Source organism: Oncorhynchus nerka, unplaced genomic scaffold, assembly GCF_034236695.1.
Source record: "Oncorhynchus nerka isolate Pitt River unplaced genomic scaffold, Oner_Uvic_2.0 unplaced_scaffold_1458, whole genome shotgun sequence".
NCBI classification, from domain to species: Eukaryota; Metazoa; Chordata; class Actinopteri; order Salmoniformes; family Salmonidae; genus Oncorhynchus; species Oncorhynchus nerka.
Window position 1 is genome coordinate 69159 of NW_027039857.1, and position 15695 is coordinate 84853.

The 15695-nt window shown below is 43.7% G+C and overlaps 1 long non-coding RNA gene across 1 annotated transcript in view; it reads left to right on the forward strand.

The window, feature by feature from the left end:
- Nucleotides 1-15695, forward strand: part of LOC135568592 (uncharacterized) — a 65801-nt gene that overhangs the window by 48412 nt on the left and 1694 nt on the right. The gene's annotated exons all lie outside the window — the stretch shown is intronic.

The window sequence follows — 15695 nt, forward strand, 5'->3', positions numbered from 1 at the left end:
ATACCTCAACACATCATCCTCATCATACATCAACATATCATCCTCCTCATACCTCAACACATCATCCTCGTCATACCTCAACACATCTTCCTCATCATAACTCAACACATCATCCTCATCATATCTCAACACATCATCCTCATCATACCTCAACACATCATCCTCATCAACACATCATCCTCATCATATCTCAACACATCATCCTCATCAACACATCATCCTCATCATACATCAACACATCATCCTCATCATACCTCAACACATCATCCTCATCAACACATCATCCTCATCATACCTCAACTGTTCGCTGCTCTGGCCCCCAATGGTGGAACAAACTCCCTCACGACGCCAGGACAGCGGAGTCAATCACCACCTTCCGGAGACACCTGAAACCCCACCTCTTTAAGGAATACCTAGGATAGGATAAAGTAATCCTTCTCACCCCCCTTAAAAGATTTAGATGCACTATTGTAAAGTGGCTGTTCCACTGGATGTCATAAGGTGAAAGCACCAATTTGTAAGTCGCTCTGGATAAGAGCGTCTGCTAAATGACTTAAATGTAAATGTAAACACATCATCCTCATCATACCTCAACACATCATCCTCATCAACACATCATCCTCATCATATCTCAACACATCATCCTCATCAACACATCATCCTCATCATACATCAACACATCATCCTCATCAACACATCATCCTCATCATAGCTCAACACATCATCCTCATCAACACATCATCCTCATCATACCTCAACATATCATCCTCATCAACACATCATCCTCATCATAGATCATCACATCATCCTCATCAACACATCATCCTCATCATAGATCATCACATCATCCTCATCAACACATCATCCTCATCATATCTCAACACATCATCCTCATCAACACATCATCCTCATCAACACATCATCCTCATCATAGATCATCACATCATCCTCATCAACACATCATCCTCATCATAGCTCAACACATCATCCTCATCATCACATCATCCTCATCAACACATCATCCTCATCAAACCTCAACACATCATCCTCATCATATCTCAACACATCATCCTCATCAACACATCATCCTCATCATACCTCAACATATCATCCTCATCAACACATCATCCTCATCATAGATCATCACATCATCTTTATCACCAACATCATTGACATCATCATCATTGAATGTATAAACCTGTTCAGATGCAGTAATCAGTATATGATCATCGTCCTCTGACTTATCCTCTTCCTCCTCTTCCTCTTGTTGTATTGGGTCTGCCATGCTTGGAGGAGTCAAAAATATATATAAAAATAATTGTGTATATAAAAATTAAATAAATACATTGTAATAATATAAAATCATATTTTAAAAATGTATTAATAATAAAAACTAAAAATCTTTTTTAAACATCATGTATAATATATTAACATATTTCCTGTTTCTTTTTCTCAGTTTACTTTAGGGAAATGGGTGTCTGTTGCTTGTTGACTAAAACTGTTTTCCTGCAGAGTCATGGACTTTAGGGAAATGGGTGTCTGTTGCTTGTTGACTAAAACTGTTTTCCTGCAGAGTCATGGACTTTAGGGAAATGGGTGTCTGTTGCTTGTTGACTAAAACTGTTTTCCTGCAGAGTCATGGACTTTAGGGAAATGGGTGTCTGTTGCTTGTTGACTAAAACTGTTTTCCTGCAGAGTCATGGACTTTAGGGAAATGGGTGTCTGTTGCTTGTGACTAAACTGTTTTCCTGCAATCATGGACTTTAGGGAAATGGGTGTTGTTCTTTTGACTAAAACTGTTTTCCTGCAGAGTCATGGACTTTGGGGAAATGGTTCTGTTACCCTTGTTGACTAAAACTGTTTTCCTGCAGAGTCATGGACTTTAGGGAAATGGGTGTCTGTTGCTTGTTGACTAAAACTAACAAGTCATGGACTTTAGGGAAATGGGGTGTCTGTTCTTTGACTAAAACTGTTTTCCTGCAGAGTCATGGACTTTAGGGAAATGGGTGTCTGTTTGTTGACTAAAACTGTTTTCCTGCAAGTCATGGACTTTGAAATGGGTGTCTGTTCTTGTTGACTAAAACTGTTTTCCTGCAGAGTCATGGACTTTAGGTAAATGGGTGTCTGTTGCTTGTTGACTAAAACTGTTTTCCTGCAGAGTCATGGACTTTAGGGAAATGGGTGTCTGTTCTTGTTGACTAAAACTGTTTTCCTGCAGAGTCATGGACTTTGGAAATGGGTGTCTGTTGCTTGTTGACTAAAACTGTTTTCCTGCAGAGTCATGGACTTTAGGGAAATGGGTGTCTGACTTGTTGACTAAAACTGTTTTCCTGCAGAGTCATGGACTTTAGGGAAATGGGTGTCTGTTCTTGTTGACTAAAACTGTTTTCCTGCAGAGTCATGGACTTTAGGGAAATGGGTGTCTGCTTGTTGACTAAAACTGTTTTCCTGCAGAGTCATGGACTTTAGGGAAATGGGTGTCTGTTGCTTGTTGACTAAAACTGTTTTCCTGCAGAGTCATGGACTTTAGGGAAATGGGTGTCTGTTGCTTGTTGACTAAAACTGTTTTCCTGCAGAGTCATGGACTTTAGGGAAATGGGTGTCTATTGCTTGTTGACTAAAACTGTTTTCCTGCAGAGTCATGGACTTTAGGGAAATGGGTGTCAACTTGTTGACTAAAACTGTTTTCCTGCAGAGTCATGGACTTTAGGGAAATGGGTGTCTGTTGCTTGTTTAAAACTGTTTTCCTGCAGAGTCATGGACTTTAGGGAAATGGGTGTCTGTTCTTGTTGACTAAAACTGTTTAAAAGAGTCATGGACTTTAAATGTTGCTTGTTGACTAAAACTGTTTTCCTGCAGAGTCATGGACTTTAGGGAAATGGGTGTCTGTTGCTTGTTGACAAAAAACTGTTTTCCTGCAGAGTCATGGACTTTAGGGAAATGGGTGTCTGTTCTTGTTGACTAAAACTGTTTTATGCAGAGTCATGGACTTTAGGGAAATGGGTGTCTGTTGCTTGTTGATAAAACTGTTTTCCTGCAGAGTCATGGACTTTAGGGAAATGGGTGTCTGTTGCATCCTAAAACTGTTTTCCTGCAGAGTCATGGTCTTTGGAAATCCATCTGTTTTGTTGACTAAAACTGTTTTCATCTCAGAGTCATCTTAGGGAAATGGGTGTCTGTTCTTGTTGACTAAAACTGTTTTCCTCAGAGTCATCTTTAGGAAATGGGTGTCTGTTGCTTGTTGACCTGTTTTCCTAGTCATGGACTTTAGGGAAATGGGTGTCTGTTCCTTGTTGACTAAAACTGTTTTCCTAGTCATGGGGGAAATGGGTGTCTGTTGAGTTGACTAAAACTGTTTTCCTGCAGAGTCATGGACTTTAGGGAAATGGGTGTCTGTTGCTTGTTGACTAAAACTGTTTTCCTGCAGATCATGGAGCAGGGAAATGGGTGTCTGTTGCTTGTTGACACATCATGTTTTCCTGCAGAGTCATGGACTTTAGGGAAAGTGTCTTTGAGGGGAAAACTGTTTTCCTGCAGAGTCATGGACTTTAGGGAAACTTTTGACTAAAACTGTTTTCCTGCAGAGTCATGGACTTTACATGGGCCTTGTTTAAAACTGTTTTCCTGAGAGTCATGGACATCAAATGGGGTCTGTTGCTTGTTGACTCTGTTTTCCTCAGTCATGGTCTAAGGGTTTCCTCTATAACAATCACTTCTGTTGGGGTGTTGGTTCTTTACCCTCTATAACAATCACTTCTGTTGGGGTGTTGGTTCTTTATCCTCTATAACAGTCTTTCTGTTGGGGTGTTGGTTCTTTATCTATAACAATCACTTCTGTTGGGGTGTTGGTTCTTTACCTCTATAACAATCACAGTTGGTTCTTTACCCTCTATAACAATCACTTCTGTTGGGGTGTTGGTTCTTTATCCTCTATAACAATCACTTCTGTTGGGGTGTTGGTTCTTTATCCTCTATAACAATCACTTCTGTTGGGGTGTTGGTTCTTTATCCTCTATAACAATCACTTCTGTTGGGGTGTTGGTTCTTTATCCTCTATAACAATCACTTCTGTTGGGGTGTTGGTTCTTTATCCTCTATAACAATCACTTCTGTTGGGGTGTTGGTTCTTGATCCTCATAACAATCACTTCTGTTGGGGTGTTGGTTCTTTATCCTCTATAACAATCACTTCTGTTGGGGTGTTGGTTCTTTATCCTCTATAACAATCACTTCTGTTGGGGTGTTGGTTCTTTATCCTCTATAACAATCACTTCTGTTGGGGTGTTGGTTCTTTATCTATAACAATCTCTTCTGTTGGGCTGTTGGTTCTTGATCCACATCCATTACTTCAGGTAGCTCCTTTGTAAATGTAGGATAACCTTTATAGATTGACATAATATTACAATATACATTTTACTTAAAAATGCAGATCATTTACATGAATTTTCACATTGTATGTAGTCATTCAATCTAAAAAAAAAGTCTGCAGAAACCAAATATTTGAACATGTTAAATATTTGTCTTATAAATTGAAAGAGGGATAACATCAGATACAGTCCACACACACACACTATAAAATGTCAAGTCATTGTTTTCTATAACTGTGAACATCCACTAGGTGGAGCCAGGGATCTTGACAGCCTTTCATGTAGTTCTGAGTCACTTTGAGACATAAAACTGGGTTTGGTTAAAACAGTCATGGAGGGATAAATACATAATGGATTGAGTCCATTCTTGTGAAGAAAATTAAATAATAATCACATCATTAAATATATACTATATCATTTGCTATAATACATTAGTAAAAACATTAATTTATAATGTACATCATAAAAAGTATAATAAATCACATCATGTTAGATAAAAATGGATGGGATCAATCTTCAAATCTCTGCAGGGGATCACATCATGTAGTCTTTAGATGGAGGGGATCCATCATGTTTTAGTGGTGGAATGGAGGGGATCTCATCATGTAGTCTCATGGAGGGGATCACATCATGTAGTTTAATGGAGGGGATCACATCATGTAGTCTAGATGGAGGGGATCATCATGTAGTCTGTTTTAATGGACTGAGACATCTCTGGAGTCTAATGGAGGGGATCACATCATGTGTTTAATGGGACTGAGACATCTCAATGGATGGGGTCAAATTGATCTGTTTAGGTCAGCATTTTAAAAGGGGTCCACATCATGTAATGGAATATCACATCATGTAGTCTAATGGAGGGGATCACATCACTGACAGTCCATCCCCGGATATCCTAGGATGACCCCCTGAGGACTCCTTTTAAAAGGTTAAAGGTTAGACAGGATAAAACATGTTAGTCAATGGAGGGGACACACATCACACACACCCCAACAAATCATTGTTTCTTGAGTAGATAAATGGAGGATCACATCATGTAGTCAGACATGGAGGGGATCACATCATGTAGTCTAATGGAGGGGATCACATCATGTAGTCTAATGGAGGGGATCACATCATGTAGTCTAATGGAGGGGATCACATCATGTAGTCCCATGGAGGGGATCACATCATGTAGTCTAATGGAGGGGATCACATCATGTAGTCTAATGGAGGGGATCACATCATGTAGTCCCATGGAGGGGATCACATCATGTAGTCTAATGGAGGGGATCACATCATGTAGTCCTAATGGAGGGGATCACATCATGTAGTCTAATGGAGGGGATCACATCATGTAGTCTAATGGAGGGGATCACATCATGTAGTCATAATGGAGGGGATCACATCATGTAGTCTAATGGAGGGGATCACATCATGTAGTCTAATGGAGGGGATCACATCATGTAGTCTAATGGAGGGGATCACATCATGTAGTCTAATGGAGGGGATCACATCATGTAGTCTAATGGAGGGGATCACATCATGTAGTCTAATGGAGGGGATCACATCATGTAGTCTAATGGAGGGATCACATCATGTAGTCCCATGGAGGGGATCACATCATGTAGTCCCATGGAGGGGATCACATCATGTAGTCTAATGGAGGGGATCACATCATGTAGTCCCATGGAGGGGATCACATCATGTAGTCCCATGGAGGGGATCACATCATGTAGTCCCATGGAGGGATCACATCATGTAGTCTAATGGAGGGGATCACATCATGTAGTCTAATGGAGGGGATCACATCATGTAGTCCCATGGAGGGGATCACATCATGTAGTCCCATGGAGGGGATCACATCATGTAGTCTAATGGAGGGGATCACATCATGTAGTCCCATGGAGGGATCACATCATGTAGTCCCATGGAGGGAATCACTAGTCCATCAAAGAAATATAAAATACTTTTTAATCAGACATTTTCAAGTCAAATGACAAAAATGTAACTGTAAAAAATGGTGAATGACCGTCACAGCCTCTAATAAACAGTTACTGATCAGAATGTTTTCTTGCTGACATCACAACACAGGCTGTCATTGGAAAATACATACAATGAAAAGGAAACCAGTAAATGTGGGATCACATGGCTGCAGGCTGGAAATAGAGTGTCTTCACAGACCTTCTGGAAGTGGTGACCTGGGACAACTGGGGAAATCACATGTTCAGACACAGCAGCAATGATCCAACCCTGAGATCGGATTGAGAGAAAACCACTCAGCATTGAGGAGAGAGGTATTTATATATATACATATAGAGGTATTTATATATATACATATAGAGGTATTTAACACGTTATGGGCTTATCTTTGAAAGACTGTCCCTTACAGCAGCTAGGGGTCTTATCATTGAAAGACTGTCCCCTTACAGCACCTAGGGGTCTTATCATTGAAAGACTGTCCCCATACAGCAACTAGGGGTCTTATAATTTTAAGACTGTCCCCTTACAGCAGCTAGGGGGTCTTATCATTGAAAGACTGTCCCTTACAGCAGCTGGGGGTCTTATCATTGAAAGACTGTCCCCTTACAGCACCTAGGGGTCTTATCATTGAAAGACTGTCCCTTCAGCAGCTAGGGGTCTTATCATTGAAAGACTGTCCCATGTACAGCAGCTAGGGGTCTTATCATTGAAAGACTGTCCCCTTACAGCAGCTAGGGGTCTTATCATTGAAAGACTGTCCCCTTACAGCAGCTAGGGGTCTTATCATTGAAAGACTGTCCCATACAGCAGCTAGGGGGTCTTATCATTGAAAGACTGTCCCCGTCACATCAGCAGCTAGGGGGTCTTATCATTGAAAGACTGTCCATACAGCAGCTAGGGGTCTTATCATTGAAAGACTGTCCTAATGGACAGCAGCTAGGGGTCTTATCATTGAAAGACTGTCACATCACAGCAGCTATGGGGGTCTTATCATTGAAAGACTGTGGAGGATCACAGCAGCTAGGGGTCTTATCATTGAAAGACTGTCCCCTTACAGCAGCTAGGGGTCTTATCATTGAAAGACTGTCCCCTTACAGCAGGAGGGGTCTTATCATTGAAAGACTGGATCACCCTTACAGCAATGGGGTCATCATTGAAAGACTGTCCCCTGTACAGCAGCTGGAGGGGTCTTATCATTGAAAGACTGTCCCCATACAGCAGCTAGGGGTCTTATAATACTAAGACTGTCATCTTACAGCAAGGGGGTCTGATCATTGAAAGACTGTCCACTTACACAGCTAGGGTAGTCTTATCATTGAAAGACTGTCCCCTTACAGCAGCTAATGGGGGTCGACATCACTACATGCAGCTATGGGGATCATCATTGAAAGAGTCGTACAGCAGCTAGGGGATCACATCATTGAAAGACTGATCATCACTGCACAATGGAGGGGATGTATCATGGAAAGACTGTACAGCACCTAGGGGTCTTATCATTGAAAGACTGTAATACAGCAGTCCTATGGGGGTCTTATGACAAGACTGTCCCACACAGCAGCTGGTCTTATCATTGAAACACAAGTGTCCATTGAAGGATGCAGCTATTAGTCTTAGTCAGGGGCCTGGAAAGACTGTCCCCTTACAGCAGCTAGGGGGTCTTATCATTGAAAGACTGTTCCCTTACAGCATGGGGGTCTTATCATTGAAAGACTGTCCCCATACAGCAGCTATGGGGTCTTATCATGTGTCCCAAAGGGGGTCCCCATACAGCAGCTATGGGGGTCTTATCATTGAAAGACTGTCCATTTACAGCAGCTGGGGGTCTTATCATTGAAAGACTGTCCCATACAGCAGCTAATGGGTGTCTTATCATTGAAAGACTGTCCCCATACAGCAGCTATGGGGTCTTATCATTGAAAGACTGTCCCTGTACAGCAGCTAGGGGACCTTATCATGGGGAAAGACTGTCCCCTTACAGCAGCTAGGGGTCTTATCATTGAAAGACTGTCCCATACAGCAGCTGGGGGTCTTATCATTGAAAGACTGTAGAGGTACAGCAGCTAGGGGTCTTATCATTGAAAGACTGTCCCCTTACAGCAGCTATGGGGGTCTTATCATTGAAAGACTGTCCCCTTACACAGCTAGGGGGTCTTATCATTGAAAGACTGTCCCCTTTACAGCAGCTAGGGGTCTTATCATTGAAAGACTGTCCCCATACAGCAGCTAGGGGGTCTTATCATTGAAAGACTGTCCCCATACAGCAGCTAGGGGGTCTTATCATGTTAAGACTGTCACAGCAGCTAGGGGTCTTATCATTGAAAGACTTACAGCAGCTAGGGGTCCTGTCTTATCATTGAAAGACTGTCCCCTTACAGCAGCTAGGGGGTCTTATCATTGAAAGACTGTCCCCTTACAGCAGCTAGGGGTCTTATCATTGAAAGACTGTCCCTTACAGCAGCTAGGGGGTCTTATCATTGAAAGACTGTCCCCTTACAGCAGCTGGGGTCTTATCATTGAAAGACTGTCCCCTTACAGCAGCTAGGGGTCTTATGTGGGGAAAGACTGTCCCCATACAGCAGCTAGGTGTCTTATCATTGAAAGACTGTCCCCACAGCAGCTAGGTGGGGTCTTATCATTGAAAGACTGTCCCCCAGCAGCTAGGGGTCTTATCATTGAAAGACTGTCCCCTTACAGCAGCTAGGGGTCTTATCATTGAAAGACTGTCCCCATACAGCAGCTGGGGGGTCTTATCATTGAAAGACTGTCCCCATACAGCAGCTAGGGGTCTTATCATTGAAAGACTGTCCCCATACAGCAGCTGGGGTCTTATCATTGAAAGACTGTCCCCTTACAGCAGCTAGGGGTCTTATCATTGAAAGACTGTCCCCTTACAGCAGCTGGGGGTCTTATCATTGAAAGACTGTCCCACAGCAGCTGTGGGGTCTTATCATTGAAAGACTGTCCCCTTACAGCAGCTAGGGGGTCTTATCATTGAAAGACTGTATACACACCTTTGGGTGTCCTGATGGTGGACATCTTGGATGGCTCATCTTGACTGCACTGCACAGGGGGGAACATATTACACGGAACGTAATTTCACATAATACTGGGAGTACCTTCATCTTGACAAATTGACACAAACAATGTACTGAACACAGTACCGGTTTCTCAACTCACAATAACGTTGGATACCAGCCGCCACCGATAAACCAACAGAAGAAGGTGCTGGAGTGACAGCGGTAGCTAGCTAGCCGGGGGTCCGGTATACAGTGTCCTTTGTCCACGCCTGTTGGGCATTGTTTTCCCACAGTTCTGTTAATGAAGCAAGTAGGCGGAATTGAAGGATGATGTCTTTTACTTAAATCAAACTCAGTCAGGGGCCTGGAAGATGGGGTCCTGTCCCCATACAGCAGGTGGGGGTCCTGTTCCCATACACCAGGTGGGGGTCCTGTTCCCATACACCAGGTGGGGTCCTGTCCCCATACACCATGTGGGGGTCCTGTCCCCATACACCAGGTGGGGTCCTGTCCCCATACAGCAGGTGGGGGTCCTGTCCCCATACACCATGTGGGGTCCTGTCCCCATACACCATGTGGGGTCCTGTCCCCATACACCATGTGGGGGTCCTGTCCCCATACACCATGTGGGGTCCTGTCCCCATACACCATGTGGGGGTCCTGTCCCCATACACCATGTGGGGGTCCTGTTCCCATACACCATGTGGGGTCCTGTCCCCATACAGCAGGTGGGGGTCCTGTCCCCATACAGCAGGTGGGGGTCCTGTCCCCATACACCATGGGGGTCCTGTTCCCATACACCATGTGGGGTCCTGTCCCCATACACCATGTGGGGTCCTGTCCCCATACAGCATGGGGTCCTGTTCCCATACACCAGGTGGGGTCCTGTCCCCATACACCATGGGGGTCCTGTCCCCATACACCATGTGGGGGTCCTGTCCCATACAGCAGGTGGGGGTCCTGTCCCCATACACCAGGTGGGGGTCCTGTCCCCATACACCATGTGGGGTCCTGTCCCCATACACCATGTGGGGTCCTGTCCCCATACACCATGTGGGGGTCCTGCCCCCATACAGCAGGTGGGGGTCCTGTCCCCATACAGCAGGTGGGGGTCCTGTTCCCATACACCATGTGGGGTCCTGTCCCCATACACCATGTGGGGTCCTGTCCCCATACACCTGTGGGGTCCTGTCCCCATACACCATGTGGGGGTCCTGTCCCCATACAGCAGGTGGGGGTCCTGTTCCCATACCATGTGGGGGTCCTGTTCCCATACACCATGTGGGGGTCCTGTCCCCATACAGGCTGTTCCCAGAACCATGTGGGGGTGGTCCCCAGTAGCAGGTGGGGTCCTGTTCCCATACAGCAGGTGGGGGTGTCCCCATACACCATGGGGTCCTGTCCCCATACACCATGTGGGGGTCCTGTTCCCATACAGCAGGTGGAGGTCCTGTTCCCATACACCATGTGGGGTCCTGTCCCCATACACCATGTGGGGTCCTGTCCCCATACACCATGTGGGTTCCTGTCCCCATACACCATGTGGGGTCCTGTGCCCCCATACAGCAGGTGGGGTCCTGTCCCCATACAGCAGGTGGGGGTCCTGTTCCCATACACCATGTGGGGTCCTGTCCCATACACCATGTGGGGTCCTGTCCCCATACACCATGTGGGGGTCCTGTTCCCATACACCATGTGGGGGTCCTGTCCCCATACACCATGTGGGGGTCCTGTTCCCATACAGCAGTTGGGGGTCCTGTTCCCATACAGCAGTTGGGGGTCCTGTCCCCATACAGCAGGTGGGGGTCCTGTCCCCGTACAGCAGGTGGGGGTTCTGTTCCCATACACCATGTGGGGGTCCTGTTCCCATACAGCAGGTGGGGTCCTGTTCCCCATACACCATGTGGGGTCCTGTCCCCATACAGCAGGTGGGGGTCCTGTTCCCATACAGCAGTTTGGGGGTCCTGTTCCCATACACCATGTGGGGTCCTGTTCCCATACAGCAGGTGGGGGTCCTGTTCCCATACAGCAGGTGGGGGTCATGTCCCCATACAGCAGGTTGGGGTCCTGTTCCCATACAGCTTACTAAAAACTGAGCGCTGGTTTAAACTCTGGTTTGGAACCAATCGGGTCAAAACATTGGCTAGCTACAACATGTAATAATTGACCAGAGGTAATTGACATTAGCTAGCTACAACATGTAATCATTGACCAGAGGTAATTGACATTAGCTAGCTGAAATTAGCCAGTTAGCTAGCAAACATTCCTTGACATTCTTCTCCCTAATGAATTCAGAACAGGGACTACGACTTAGCAGGAGTTTGTTGTGTACATTTCGAGAAACTGTAGTTGTTTTCCAGTAAGTGTTGTTGTGTAGCTACCAGTCTGTCCTGGAATGGAATGTTGATGTGGGTGGTAGTAGCTGTTCAGAACCGTTCCAGAACGGAATGTTGACGTGGATAGAAGAAGCTGTTCAGAGAACGTTCCAGAATGGAATGTGGATGTGGGTGGTAGTAGTCATGCTGAAGTTATTGATACAAATAGGGCACCAGTTCCTCCAGGAACCATTTATGATAAGGATGTTTAAAATATGAACCCATTGATTAGTAAAGGTTAAAATATGAAACCATAGATTAGGAAAGGTTAAAATATGAAACCATTGATTAGGAAAGGTTAAAATAGGAACCCATTGATTAGTAAAGGTTAAAATATGAACCCATTGATTAGTAAAGGTTAAAATAGGAACCCATTGATTAGTAAAGGTTAAAATATGAAACCATTGATTAGGAAAGGTTTAAAATAGGGAACCATTGATTAGTAAAGGTTAAAATATTGATTAGGAAAGGTTAAAATATGAAACCATTGATTAGGTTAAAAAGGTTAAAATAAAATATGAAACCACATTTATATTGTATTATTTTATAGTAGAAAAATATAATTGAATTTAGCAGAATAAAATAGAAAGGATATTTTTCTCATTCTGGTGTGTTCAGATGAAGTGTTGTGTGTTTTATGTTGAGCATAAGAGTGATCATTTGAAACAGTTAAAATAGGAACCCATTGATTAGTAAAGGTTAAAATAGGAACCCATTGATTAGTAAAGGTTAAAATATGAAACCATTGATCATTTGAAACAGTTAAAATATGAACCCATTGATTAGTAAAGGTTAAAATAGGAACCCATTGATTAGTAAAGGTTAAAATATGAAACCATTGATTAGTAAAGGTTAAAATATGAACCCATTGATTAGTAAAGGTTAAAATATGAAACCATTGATTAGTAAAGGTTAAAATATGAACCCATTGATTAGTAAAGGTTAAAATAGGAACCCATTGATTAGTAAAGGTTAAAATATGAAACCATTGATTAGTAAAGGTTAAAATAGGAACCCATTGATTAGTAAAGGTTAAAATATGAAACCATTGATTAGTAAAGGTTAAAATATGAACCCATTGATTGGTAAAGGTTAAAATAGGAACCCATTGATTAGTAAAGGTTAAAATAGGAACCCATTGATTAGAAAAGGTTAAAATATGAAACCATTGATTAGGAAAGGTTAAAATATGAAACCATTGATTAGGAAGGTTAAAATATGAAACCATAGATTAGGAAAGGTTAAAATATGAAACCATTGATTATGAAAGGTTAAAATATGAAACCATTGATTAGGAAAGGTTAAAATATGAAACCATTGATTAGGAAAGGTTAAAATATGAAACCATTGATTAGGAAAGGTTAAAAGAGCAACTCTAAAGATGAAAAGTTTCTTGTTAGAAGTTTTTTTTACATTTCAACAAATTAAATCCCAAATTATTTTTTTCTCCTAAAAAAATGGTAACCTTTATTTAACTAGGCAAGTCCGTTTTAAGAACACATTCTTATTTACAATGACGGCCTACCACGGCCAAACCTGGACGACGCTGGGCCAATTGTGCACTGCCCTATGGGACTCCCAGTCACGGCCGGTTGGGATACAGCCTGGATTCTTAGTGTGTTCTTCTGAAATAGATTTTCCTCATGTCATGTTTCTTTACACCTGTCTAAAATAAATAATATAGTTATTGTGATGGTGTAGAATTTATTACATGGATTTATTAGACTTTTTAAAATGTAAAACAAAGGTCTGTGTATCAGCTTGTAGGATATGAGTGGAATCCAGGAGATGCTTCATGTGTTGATGTTGATTAAGGGTCAATTACCATGAGACTGTCAGTCTGCATGACAATGACCGGCTGACAAAATGTCATGATCGACACAGCCCTAGGTGACATCAATAAGGGATCATAGCTTTCACCTGGATTCACCTGGTCAGTCTGTTATGGAAAAAACAGGTTTTCCTAATGTTTTGTACACAGTGTATATCATGTGTATATAATAAACAAACTTGAACTGAGAAGGGAAGGGGGAGGGCAGCCAGAAAGGGAGGGAAGGGGGAGGGCAGCCAGAAAGGGAGGGAAGGGGAGGGGAGGGCAGCCAGAAAGGGAGGGAAGGGGGAGGGCAGCCAGAAAGGGAGGGAAGGGGAGGGCAGCCAGAAAGGGAGGGAAGGGGAGGGCAGCCAGAAAGGGAGGGAAGGGGAGGGGCCAGGAGGGCAGCCAGAAAGGTAGGGAAGGGGGAGGGCAGCCAGGAAGGGAGGGAAGGGGGAGGGCAGCCAGAAAGGGAGGGAAGGGGAGGGCAGCCAGAAAGGTAGGGAAGGGGAGGGCAGCCAGAAAGGTAGGGAAGGGGAGGGCAGCCAGAAAGGGAGGGGGGGAGGGCAGCCAGAAAGGGAGGGAAGGGGAGGGCAGCCAGAAAGGTAGGGAAGGGGAGGGCAGCCAGAAAGGGAGGGAAGGGGGAGGGCAGCCAGAAAGGTAGGGAAGGGGGAGGACAGCCAGAAAGGTAGGGAAGGGGAGGGCAGCCAGAAAGGTTGGGAAGGGGGAGGGCAGCCAGGAAGGGAGGGAAGGGGAGGGCAGCCAGAAAGTGAGGGAAGGGGGAGGACAGCCAGAAAGGTAGGGAAGGGGGAGGGCAGCCAGAAAGGTAGGGAAGGGGGAGGGCAGCCAGGAAGGGAGGGAAGGGGAGGGCAGCCAGGAAGGGAGGGAAGGGGGAGGGCAGCCAGGAAGGGAGGGAAGGGGGAGGGCAGCCAGGAAGGGAGGGAAGGGGGAGGGCAGCCAGGAAGGGAGGGAAGGGGGAGGGCAGCCAGAAAGGGAGGGGAAATGAATGAACAACAGATTTGTGGTTAGATTGTAGGTGAACAAAACATGAAAATTACATAGGCCCTTAAATGATGTGTCCTCAAATATTATGTCATCTAAAAATCTCACATCAACTGGTAGAACTGACCAATGAAATTAATCATAGAGGTTGTATAACTAATTTCATTCTACAGGTCCATTGTTCTACAGAACTGATATGGCAGGCGAAAACCTGAGGTGGGATATTTTTGATGTGGGGTACTTTTCTATTGAATGCCTATACAGTATGTATTTGGACCATATTGCTGTTCCTATGGCTTCCACTATATGTCAACAGTCTTTAGACATTGTTTCAGGCTTGTATTATGAAAAATGAGGAAGAATGAGACCATTCTTTCAGTGGACTCTAGAATGAACAAGAGCTGTTTTGAGCGCATGACCGATTGTGCGCCGTTCGTTCTTCTCCTTTCTATTGAAGACCCGATTGTCCGGTTGAAATATTATCGATTATTTAGACAATAGACAACCTGCGGATTAATTATAAACATTGTTTGACATGTTTCAATGAACTTTACTGGTACTATTTGGATGTATGCGTCTGCATGTCGTGACCACCTTTGAGCCAGTGGATTACTGAACAAAACGCGCCAATAAATCTGAGTTTTTGGGACATAAAGAGGAACTTTTTCGAACATAACAAACATTTATTGTGTAACGGGAACTCTTGTGAGTGCAACCATATGAAGATCATCAAAGTTAAGTGATTAATTTTATCGCTATTTCTGACTTTTATCGTTCCTTTACTTGGTTAAATGTTTGTATGCTTTAGTAAGCAGGGCGCTGTCCTCAGATAATCGCATGGTGTGCTTTCGCCGTAAAGCCTTTTTGAAATCTGACAAAGCGGCTGGATTAACAAGAAGTTCATCTTTAAGCCGATGTATAACACTTGTATTTCTATTAATATTTAATTGGACTATTTTTGTATTTTGCATCTACTGAGGCATTTCAACAGTGGCAGAGCAACAGGTAGTCAGGGAGACATGCACTTAAACACATCCCCTACATTCATCTAGAAATATAACAGGATTTATTCAATTCTTTTTTACTTCATTCAAAATATAAATTTGGAGTTTATTCTCAAAATATTGCCACTTTTTAAAGCACTATCAAAAATGTTTGACTTC